The following is an 11,335-nucleotide window of genomic DNA, read 5'->3' as shown; positions in this document are numbered from 1 at the left end:
GATTTGGCACAGCTATTTTCAGAGGAAATAAAAGTCACTTGATTTCTGCTACTTTGTAAGTGCAACAGCTAACAGCAGACAGAAATCCACTATTTTTCGTCCAGAAGATAAAAGTAGGTCAAGTGGGTTTTTTTTCATGCAGGCAACATTCAGTAGTTCAGCCTGGGGTGAGAGTTTGGCTGACACTCGCCTCTCTCAAAGCTTTAACCAAAAGACAGTTGAGTTTTGTTGACACTGTTTTTCTCACTGTCCTGTAATGTCACTTTGTTAATGAATGCACTTGTTCTTCCTGCAGCAAAGTACATAATCTAGAAGTGCTTTCTTCATCCTACTTGTGTTGTTGACACCTATCTCTATCGTAACGTTCCCAGGGATTTGCATACTCAAGGTACACATTTGTTTAGCATTTCATTCCAAGCTGCCTCACAGCAAAACAAATTGCTGAAGTTTTGTCACTGAGGTCAGGGTCAATGTACTACCAGTCTGCCTGCTGATCATTTGAAGGGCTGCATTGCATCTAACTCCCAGGACGTCTGTTTTTTCCAAGAACAGCTTTAGAAGACCTCCACTTATGTATTCAGGTATTAGTAAGGCTAAACTCCAAAAGCAGTGGTTTTTTTCCTCTCCTTTTTGTCCAACTGATTAAAAAAAACAAATGGAGAATTTTGTGTGTTTCTTGGTAGAGGTAAAATATTTATCTCTCTAACTATTTGTGTTTCATTTTTTTTTTCTGTAGTTACTGTAGATTATTTTTAAGGTAGCAATTAAAAGTCTAGCAAATTTTCTTATTCTTCTGTGGAAAAAAAAGGAAAGCTGTTAAATTTTGCTCCAAATAAAATTACTCTAGAGGTAATATGGTTTTATTTTAAAAACCCAGTTGTGGTTGAAATGTTATGAAATTCTGCTCAATTGTCAAAACGTCAATCTCACATCACAAATGTGAGATCACAGTTTTGCAGTACCCAGAATAAACAAGCAGTTCAGGCTAATGAGTTCCAAACCAAACTAATACTAAACTTTAATGCTGTAACTTTTTTTGGAAAAGTGAGATATAATAAGGAATGGATGGATTGTGTGACATTGCCAACACTCTATATTGTAATACATAGCTACTGAAAGCACTTATATATGACATTGTGTTATAATTAAACTAGAATATTTTTTTTGCTTGAAATTTTCCTTTGAAAAAATGAAAGAAAAAAATCAGTATCCCCCATGACATTTATTTATATGGAACAAAATATCGTAAGGAAAAAACATTGATTTTTTTTTCCCCCCACTTGCTTACTTGATACACAAAACAATTAAAAACATTCGTACATCCATTTACTGTTGGGACATTTCCAGTTTTCTATGATGTTGTGGGAAGTTGGGTAGTGTAAAAGGGAAGCTTCTGTACTAGCAACTCTACCGTTTGACACAGAAATAAAAGCCATTTACAGGGAATCCATTTGTATTCACTCTGGATTTCAAAATTATTTCCATCCGCTGACAGCTTTGGAATATGTGTACTTGTAAATGCAAGATGTGCAGATGTGAGGAAAGCCTGCCAAGAGTCTGGAAAAGCAGCAGAGGCTGGTGTTGTCTGGTTTGATCAAGAACGGATTGACAGTCCGACAGTGAAAAGATCCATTTTGTGTGACAAGAAATATTTTCATATATAGAGCATTGATATGTGTGATCCTTATTCTTTTTGAAACTTGAATGCAAGAGTGCCCATGAGGATTTGTCTGCCTATTTAAAATGGAAGGAGACACTGGCCTGGAAGATCAGCAAAGAGGATGTTGAGGGAGCTGGAATAATAAATACATTGGTGTTGGAGTTATTGCTTTGTTTCTTCATTCATATTCCACTTGGTATAAATACAGGGACTTTTTAACTATGGAAAGCAGGGAAATAATCTGTTGTGTCTGGCAAGTTTCAGCATAGCAGTGAGACATTTCTTCAGTTCAGCTCCAGGGATAAACTGGAGCCATTATTTTGCACTTGGTTCAGTTCAAATGTATGAGTACAGGAAACACTCACCAATAAGTTACTCAGTGTATATTTTTTAAATGAGAAGTCTGAAAACAAATACAGTACTTAGGGTACTTAATTGCTAATCTTCTGTAGTATAAAAATGAGCTTTTTGTTTGTTTGCTTTTTGGTTTTTTTTTTGTGTTCAGTGGCATTTAGTGTACCTTTAGTTGAAAAGAACAGTAAGAATATTATGACAAAAATACAGTCTATTGCCGTATTACCTATTGCAAGTTAACTATGCTCAGTGACTTTCACCAGCCGGTAAAAAGAGGCAGTATTGCCACTGGCATGCGAAATATCTGAGGAGACTTCTGTATTGCATGAAGTTGTGTGACTAGTATCACAGAGCGTTCCCCCTGCAGAGCTCAGCTACTGGTCCTGTCCCTAGAAGAAAGGCAAGTGAAAACTCTAAGGAAGGTGAAGGCCGGAAGCAGGTGCCTCCTAGCACCAAGAGGAAGGCTCCAGCTACATCTGAATATTTTCAGCCATAGAAAAGGTTTAATGCCCTCAAAGTTGAGAGGGAGCTGGGTGTACTTTCAAGCAGAGTGTCTGGGCCAGCTGGCCCTGAGCCACAGAGGAGCACCATGAGGAAGCAGTGACTGACAGTAGTGGGCAACTTCCAGCTGCAGGGACAGAAGCATCCAACCTAAGTGGTCATATAAAGAAGTTTGCTGCTTCCTGGTGGCTCAGATCCAGGGTCTACAAACTGACTGACAAAGCTTCACCCTATTACCCCCTGATATTCTTCTGTGTGAGCACCAGTGAAACTCTCGGGCAATCTGAGGACTATCCGTCTTGGCAATAGAGCTCGGGGGCAGTGGGGGCCCAGGTGTTGTTCACTTCAGTCGTGCCATTGAGAGGAAAGGTTGTGAGGAGGAGGGGACTGAGACTGCATGTCAAAAATATTTGCTCACCTGGTTGCCACTGGTGACCATAGGTCACCGTTTGAGGGTCTATGTCTTTTTGAGGAGAGATTGGATCCACCTTCCTAGGTAGAGCAAAATTACTTTTTCCAGTAGGATGACTGACCAGGTAAGGAGGGCTTTAAACTAGAGATGGTGTGGAAGGGAAACTTACCAGCAGCCCTGTGAGGAACTGATGAACTGGGTTAACAAGAAAAGGAGCTGGGGTGATATGACTGAAAGGTAACATAAAATCAAACAAAATCCCACCTAAGTGGGATCACCTCAAACATCTGTAAGTAAGAAAGGAAGTACCTAGAAGGCACCATTGTGAGGAAAACCCCAAACCCTTTCTAGGAAATCAGCATGTCGAGCTGCCTCTCTGATGTGCCTGTACACTAACATACGTAGCACAGGGACCAAATGGGAGGAATTTGAGGTCTGTGTGGTACAATCTTGTTGAGATCATGAAGACATAGCGGCTTGTTGACGATACAAGACTTGGGGGAGTAGCCGATGTACCAGAAGATCAGGCTGCCATCCAGAAGGGCCTCATCTTGCTAGAGAAATGGGCTGAAATGAAACTGTCTTGTATTAAACTTTATCGGAGAAACAGATCCGAATGCAATAACTGAAATAGCTTTTTGAACCGATGTCATACCGAGGTCATATAATACACAATTATTACTGTTTTGTTCAAAGTGTCTCTTTATCATGTAGTTTGTCATTGTGTAGTTACTTCATTTGGATTTATATTAGACATTTCCCTGGCAAGTATTACACATGCTGTAAATACACACCTGTGAATGACGCAATAGTACACAAATTAATCTGAATGAGGAAATTTGCCATGTGTGCGTCTCATTGATTCAGCTGATTGTGTTAAACTGATACCCTTTGTTTTTATAGACAAGCAAGTCATCTATACATATCATATGGACACTTACAGTCATGAGTAGAACCACTTTTGCAGTGAAGTCCTACTTCTGAACTGAGACATGAAAATGGGAACTATTTTAGTTGATGAACTAAGAAATTTTAACAATGATTTAAAATAGGAAGTGTGAGTGAAGAATCTCTAACTTTGGGATACATGTTGTTCAAATCAACAATCAAATCAAATAAAAGACACTACAAAATATAAAATTAAGAGTGTACACAAACAAATTCAAAACAAAACCATATCCTCAAATTCCTAAATATAGATTAAAAAATGTCTTATGAAACTTGGTATAAGGTGACTTTCCTGTTCATTTCAACATTACTTTTAGTTGGGACTTTTTTCTCAAGAAAATACAGGAAAGTGCATTCATTGGAATAGATCCGTTTCAGTTGCATGACATATATTTCCATTTGTAGAGCTGAATAACATAATTTATCTGGTATTGGTTTGCATTAATGCTGGTTCTGTACATTTTCTTTATCATCTGTCTTACCACTTTAATGCTCTCAAACACAAAATGTCTGTATACACAGAATGCAGTGTCTATAAACATTCGATTGAGAGACTTCTTTCTTGGCAGCTGAAAAACAGATGGAGATTAAAGGTGTAGCCATATTGCTGGCAAGCCACTCACATTTATCATCATCCTGGGCTGGCATTGTGGAGGACAGTCTCAATGCATGTTTTATTAAACTTCTTGTTCTTCTTCAAATGAGTGTTTAGGATATAGGGAAAAGTAAGATGAAATGTGTGCTGAATTTAGCATAATGCATCTATGACTCTCAGTTTTGGAAGGACTCCAGTTCTAAATAACTGTCAGGTAAAGAAAAAAATTAGAAGGAGGGGGAGAGGGCAGGGAGTATTATCCTGTGTACCAAAAGACTTTTGTTTTAGTGAGATCTTGAGTTATCTTCTATTGCTTTTAGTTTGGTAGAATTAGAACCAGAAATAAAGCTTTAATTTAAAAAATAAAAATCACTTAAAAGAAAGTGAATAAAACTGGATTAGAATTTTCATAAAATTGTAGTATCAATCTGACAGATAAGAAAAAATAATCACTCTGTGAATGGAAGAGCTCCTTCCTGAACATTACAAGCATCACCCTCTTACTATATCAAATCTTAAATTCTAGAAATGAAACAAAGTATAGTAAAAAAAGAGCAACTTTTGGCTGTTTCCATGCAAGTACAAATATATTGTGAGTTATTCTGGATTACTACCAGAAAGGCAACATAATGGAACTGTATTTATATACTATCTAAATAAAGCAAATAACATGTTATCCTGAATGTAGATATGTTGCCTATAATAATTATTTCCTGTTCAACATCTTAAATTTAAGGTTTTTTTACACATATTTTCAAAATTGCTTTTCAAGAAATTAGAGTTCTGAGTCTATTCTGCACTAACCCACAATCTGAATAAAGAGCTCAGCCTGTCCTCAAGTTGCTAGCATTGGCTTCAGTATCAGCTGTGGAACCTTGACCTTACTTTCCATGCTGGAATTAGATATTCATTTTCAAATATCTCAAAATGAACGGTACGACAGAGTTAGTGAACACTTTGACATCTCTTACTCATCTCCCAGATGGAAAAAGGAAAGTCACTGATTTCTGTTAAACATTTAGATGCTTATGCATGGGAATGGATGTCTATCATTAGGTGTATGTCTGAACACTTTTTCCCAATACACATGACTTTTGCAATTACCAGGAGGAGGAGGCAGGCTTTGCACAGACCTGGCAGTGCAAGGTCTCAGGACTCATCTGCAGTTGAGTCAGCTTGAGTTCGTTTGGGCTTGATCTAAAAATTGTGCAGTCAGTGGTTTCCACCTGATCAGTTTGTCCTGGTAGCTCCAGGGAGCCACTGGGCAGCAAATCACAGCCCCCTAAGGTAACAGAACTGGGGAAGGCTGGGGGCAAACTTCAACCTGGAACCAATGAAAAGAAAGCAAAGTGTCTCATGAAAACAAAATTAAAAGCAAGTAGACTGCAAGATGGGAGAGAAAGAAAGCATTGACATCAGCTTCGTTCTTCTCCTGGTAAGAGGAGGAAAGAGCCTCCACCATTGACTTAATACTCCTCGTAGCAGAGAGGGCAGGGCACTGTCATTTTATTACAACCTCCTTTTCTCTCTTCATCTTCTCAAGGAAGGAATAAGTGTTGACTTTCAGATCCCAAGAGACAATGTCAGCACCATACCAGAGAACATGGATAAGTACTAGGACTGTCAAAATGTTTTTTTGAGTAACAATTTCAGTTATACTATTAATCAGGCTTCCTGCAATAGTCTTCTTGCATTATTAAGCTGTTCAAACTTTAACTGGACTAACAAAAAATTCTTATATCTGTGTACAAGATGTATTAATTTTTGCTCTTTAGAAGACTTTGAAGTGTAACACCTTCTTTGCCTACTTTTTCTAAGGACATATCTGCCTTTCTTCTATACAACAGCAGCAGAGAGAAAATTTCCATAGCAAAATCCGTATCATTTGTGATTGCTTTAGATAACTTTGGTTGAGTATGTCATAGGTGGGTGAAACATGTCCTCATTCCAAGTTAGTCTGTATCTTTTATGCTTTTGCATTCTTTCATACTAGGAAGAGTAATGAATCTGGGTGTCATATTCATTTTTCTCCAGCAAGTTTTTGAATGGAAGCAGTGTGACTGCTGTGACTCAGTAAAAACTCAAAGCTTTTCCATGCTCTGAGCATGACTACTGGATTGTAGTTACCATGAATTTAGGTGTTATTTAGTTCTTTCCCAACTAAACCTTTAGTTGATTTCTGAATTGTGATGGAACTTAGGTGAGAGCTAAGTGCCTAGGAGCTCAGATGGAATGCATGTGTGTGTACCTGCATTTAGGTAGCTATGGCACTTGCATTTGGGAGATTGTTCAAGTATTTCTATTTAGCTACAAGAATTCATTGCTTAGTTAGAGAGGCACTAGGTAATTTGTGCACTGTCAGGCTCAACATTTGAGAACAGGTTTTCTAACTCACTTGATGACCAACATTATATACAAACTTACTTTCAATACTTAAAACACAGAAGTGAACATTAAACATCACGTTCACATAAAACATGACTTACCTGATTTTCATCTGTAAGAAAAAGATAGCGTTACAACTTTGGGATATATTTGCTGTGTGTGTATATGTACAGGTATGTGTACACACATGAAGATGATCTGGTTTATTAAAATAGCTGCTTTGATATATGTAACCCCTCGTGATATGTATGGTAGGTAAGAGTGGCAACGCAACAAAAAATTGATCCTCATACAGGCCTATGGATATTCACTGAAAATCATATAACCTTCCAAAACCAAATCACAGTTTAACATTATTGAAATTTTCTGAAAATTGAGTTTTGTGAAAAATCTTTTTTTATAAGGTTTTCTTATATATCTATAATAGCATCTGCAGACAAAGAAAGGCTGCAGTCAGTGTGCTCATTATGTGGATGTCACATGCCTTTGCTCTGCATTGAACTGTCCTCACGGATACCTGTACTTACCTCAGAAACTGGAAAGAACAGGGATAGCAGAGAAAGCTATAGAATTTACTGTATCCTTGTTCTCACCAAGAGTTTAATACATTATACATTTCCCACAGAATAAGAACTGAAATGTCCACCCTTTTGCAGAGCCCTCCTGACTCTTTTGGGAGGAGAAAACCACAATGAAACACTGTACTTCTTCCACTATTTAAAAGTCAGAGCTAAGCTGCTTAACATGCATTTACATTCTATGTGGTTGGAAGGGGTTTTTGTGGCTCTATATTGGTAATGGGAATAATATAGAAATAGAAGGACAAAAGGAAAAGAAATAAAGGAGTGAAAATGCATCAAAGCAGTAATCAGCCAATATTCTAGGTGCCACTTCATTTTTGTGTGACACTATTAATAAGCACATTGTCAGCTACTCAGAACAGATCAAATAACCTTTCTGCTTTGCCACTGTGAAAGGTATTCAGTAACATACTTGTGGCAATTACCAGAGCACACTATCATCAGTTCCCACCTCAACAGGGATTAATCTACTTGCTTATAAATATGGAATATGCAAATTGAAATACACTTGTTGAGAGGAGAGAAAATTGTGGTAGATCAAGACAGAACACTAAGGTTTTCATAGTCTTGCAAATATTTTATATAGCAAGAAAATTTTTACATTTCATATCCCCTAATTCAACTAGCAAAGTCCTATAAATCTTAAGACAGTCAGAAACAGTTCTTATGATCCTTTTTATTCTCTGAGTTGTACCTTTTTACAAGAACACGCAATTTGATGAGCTAGACACTTATGATAGTTGTTCATTATAGCGTAGCCTTTCAGAACAATTAGTTTTGAGAATGAAACCCCATTTACCATCGTCTCACATGCACTAATGGCAGTGGACTTATTAATATATTGATCTAAGTCCAGTCAGTTGGTTACACCCACAAAAGTACAATGTGTCCACAGGCATAAAACAGCAATAAGCATAAACGACTAAAAGTAAATTTAATGCTGAAATCAAGATTACTCTGTCCGTCCTGTAGTAGATTTTCTCTGATGTTATTATCCCAACTTCTTGAGCTGTAATAAACACACACTTTGCAGAAGTATGAGAACATGAAATTTTATTTCTAAACTTTTAATGTTATCTGAACTAGCAGTTGGATTTTAATTCTCCAAAAGACTATATCACTTTTTAACTATGTTCTTTTTCTCCATAATATGCTCATTTCCTGATTTGCTTTGGCATCATCTTCAGACGTGATTCTGTACGGTATGGAAAAATCAGGTATATAATGAAAGATTTTTTTCTTTTTTTATTGACGTCATGATATTTTGGGCTTGTTTTGCAGATTTTTTCTTTGTTTTTTTTTTTTTTCATATTTTATGTACAAGCATAGATAAAATTAGTTAGGTATTTTAAGATCAAGCCAAAAGGCATACTACCGAAATAGACATTCCTAAAATCCCTATTTGACTTCCCATCAATAGACGATTATGAAGATGTAGTCTCAGGCATTAGCAGGAAGCATGGTCATATGCTAAATCTTTTTAGTCAAGACTACTTTGAGCTGCATTAAGTTCAATTACACCTAAGCATGTACTAATTTCAGAAAACATTGCTGAACTGGGAACTTACTGAGTATATAAATTTTCAAAAAAGTTCTGTAAACTAGGAAGAAGAGAGAGCCAATAATAACCTACATTGTGTAACTAGTACATATATTTGCAGATATCAGGTTAGTATTTCAGTAATAAAGATTTAAAAAGGGATGTATGATGAAAAGTGAGACATAATAAATGTATCAGAAACATATATCATTGTGTTTATTTACATCAACATGTATTTTTTTAGTTTATATAAGGATTTATTTATGTTGTTTTCATTTATAATTTAGACACATGTCTACATAGGCAATGGAAACAAGTTAGCTGAGATTTGTCATAAAATAAATGTTTAAGATACGTCAGATGAACTACCTGCGATGTGACTATGACTACAAGTGGAGCCAGTGCTCAGGTGAGTTTCTATAGAGTAGACATGATTATGTAGGTAGTCTGAATCCCACACTTTCAGTACAATTAAGAAAGACAGACAGGCATGTCATGGAGGAGCAAAGCTATAAATATCTAATCTACGTTTGGGACCCTGTGAAAAAATACATTCCATTGTTCCCTTTTATATCTCTGTTTCAATAAAATGGGACTGTAGAAGTCTAACATTATTGTTTAAATATTGGTTTTGGAAGAAAAATATTGCAAAAGAGCAGGAAATGCATCAGAAGATTACTTTCCATATTCAGAAACGAAGCCAGGTGAAGATCTTTTTCCAAAAGGCTGTCATAAACCTTTGTTAATCTGTGCTAGAGTTTTCCAAATTTTTAGGCTATAGGTAAGAAAACACTGTAAGGAGAAATCATATGTTTTTGATCTAAAAATATATATTATCTCTCCCTACAAATATGGCAGCTCTAAGGAAGAAGGAACATAGATGAGATCTGATCTAAAAGACACAAAATGAAAATTTTAAGAGTAAATTTTAGGAAGTTAGAATTTAATAATGCAAAAAAATTATCAGGAGACTTTGTATGAAAAATTCTCAAAACTGACATGATTTTCACTACATTGGTATGTAAGCTGGGGAATGGCCAAAACCTTTCTTCTTTTTGTACGTCTTAATTCTGGCAAACAACAAGTTTGGAATTGAAGTGACAAGTAAGCAAAAGAATCTGTCTGGACTAGTAATTATCAAGATTCTTGGTATCCTTCAAGGATGAAGAAAAGTAGTGTCCAGAATATAGGAAGTAATGTATATATTTTATATCAAAATAGGGAATTAAGAATTAGATAGTTGTTGTAGACTCTTATTTTTCTTTAAATAAAATTCTGCAGTAGGTTTTAAGGAATTTAGATGTCATTAAGAGCCAACAAGTAAAGCATTATCATCAGCTAGAACATTCTGGGACTGCTGAACAATGTTATCTTTTCCTATCACTTCAATAATCAAGCTTTCTGTTTGCTTCTATTTAGAGGTTTGTGTCAATCTCTGTGATTTCATGAACCATTAGTTGAATTGATAGATCTTAATGAAACCCACAGAAACATTATAGTTTTTTTTTTTCTCTATCAAGATGTTTATGCATTTAGTTTGTGAGTTAAGTGAGCATTTAAATTAGCATTTTTAGTTTTATAGAATTTTAATTTTTAATCCTTGTTTTTCCCAGGTTCTGAGGCTATGTTAAATACACCTTCAAACTTCTCTTCTAAATTGAACTACAGTATCCTTTTGAGAATATCATAAAAATATTTTTAAATTTCATGCAGAATTCTGCCACTGCATTTTCAGGGTTTTTTTAATTGGAGGATATATTATTCATAATTATCCATGATTTTCACAGTGATCCCAGAGTTGGCAATACTCTTCCTGTCAGAAAACTCGTTCAGAGTCGTCCCATTTTTCTGTAACCCTCCTCCCTAGGGCTGTGATATCTGTATTTTATGTCCCAGTTTGGTGCCACATGGCTTTGTGACCTTGACTCAGTTTTTCTAATAGATGTTAACTAGTGAGAAAGTCCGTGAAAAGAAGAGATGCCAAAGAAGTAAAAGCACAATGGAAGGACCATTACTGATGTGAAATTTTTTAAAATCCCAAGAAAAACATCATAGAATCAGGAGACAGAAAGTCAGAGACCCTGAATTGCTCACTTGACTCTGGCTGCCTGGCCAGCAAACACTTATCAAGAATAGCTAATGTATTAATGCTTAGCTTGGGAGTTTGCTAATCCTTGTGATTTAACAACAAATATCTTTGCACTGTTCCGTTTCATATATTCTGTTTGCAGAGTGTCCTTCAGAATAGCAAAAACAGTCTGAAGAAAGTGATTTGGAAGGGAAGGTTTACAGTTACCATGTAATTCCTATATTTATCTTAAAATATTACAAAGGTCAAAGATATCACATACCGGAAACA

At 36.1% G+C, this 11,335-nt stretch overlaps 1 long non-coding RNA gene across 1 annotated transcript; it reads left to right on the top strand.

Moving 5' to 3' along the window:
* The first annotated feature begins 9,271 nt into the window (after positions 1 to 9,271).
* LOC128851972 (uncharacterized) lies at positions 9,272 to 11,017 on the top strand. Its single transcript, XR_008449507.1, has 3 exons — positions 9,272 to 9,385; positions 10,590 to 10,643; positions 10,919 to 11,017. It is a non-coding gene; the product is annotated as an uncharacterized LOC128851972 (long non-coding RNA).
* Positions 11,018 to 11,335: the final 318 nt, after the last annotated feature.

The sequence above is a fragment of the Cuculus canorus genome, chromosome 4, assembly GCF_017976375.1.
Source record: "Cuculus canorus isolate bCucCan1 chromosome 4, bCucCan1.pri, whole genome shotgun sequence".
NCBI classification, from domain to species: Eukaryota; Metazoa; Chordata; class Aves; order Cuculiformes; family Cuculidae; genus Cuculus; species Cuculus canorus.
Note: the sequence above shows the minus strand (reverse complement) of the source record. Positions and strands in the feature narration are given on the sequence as shown.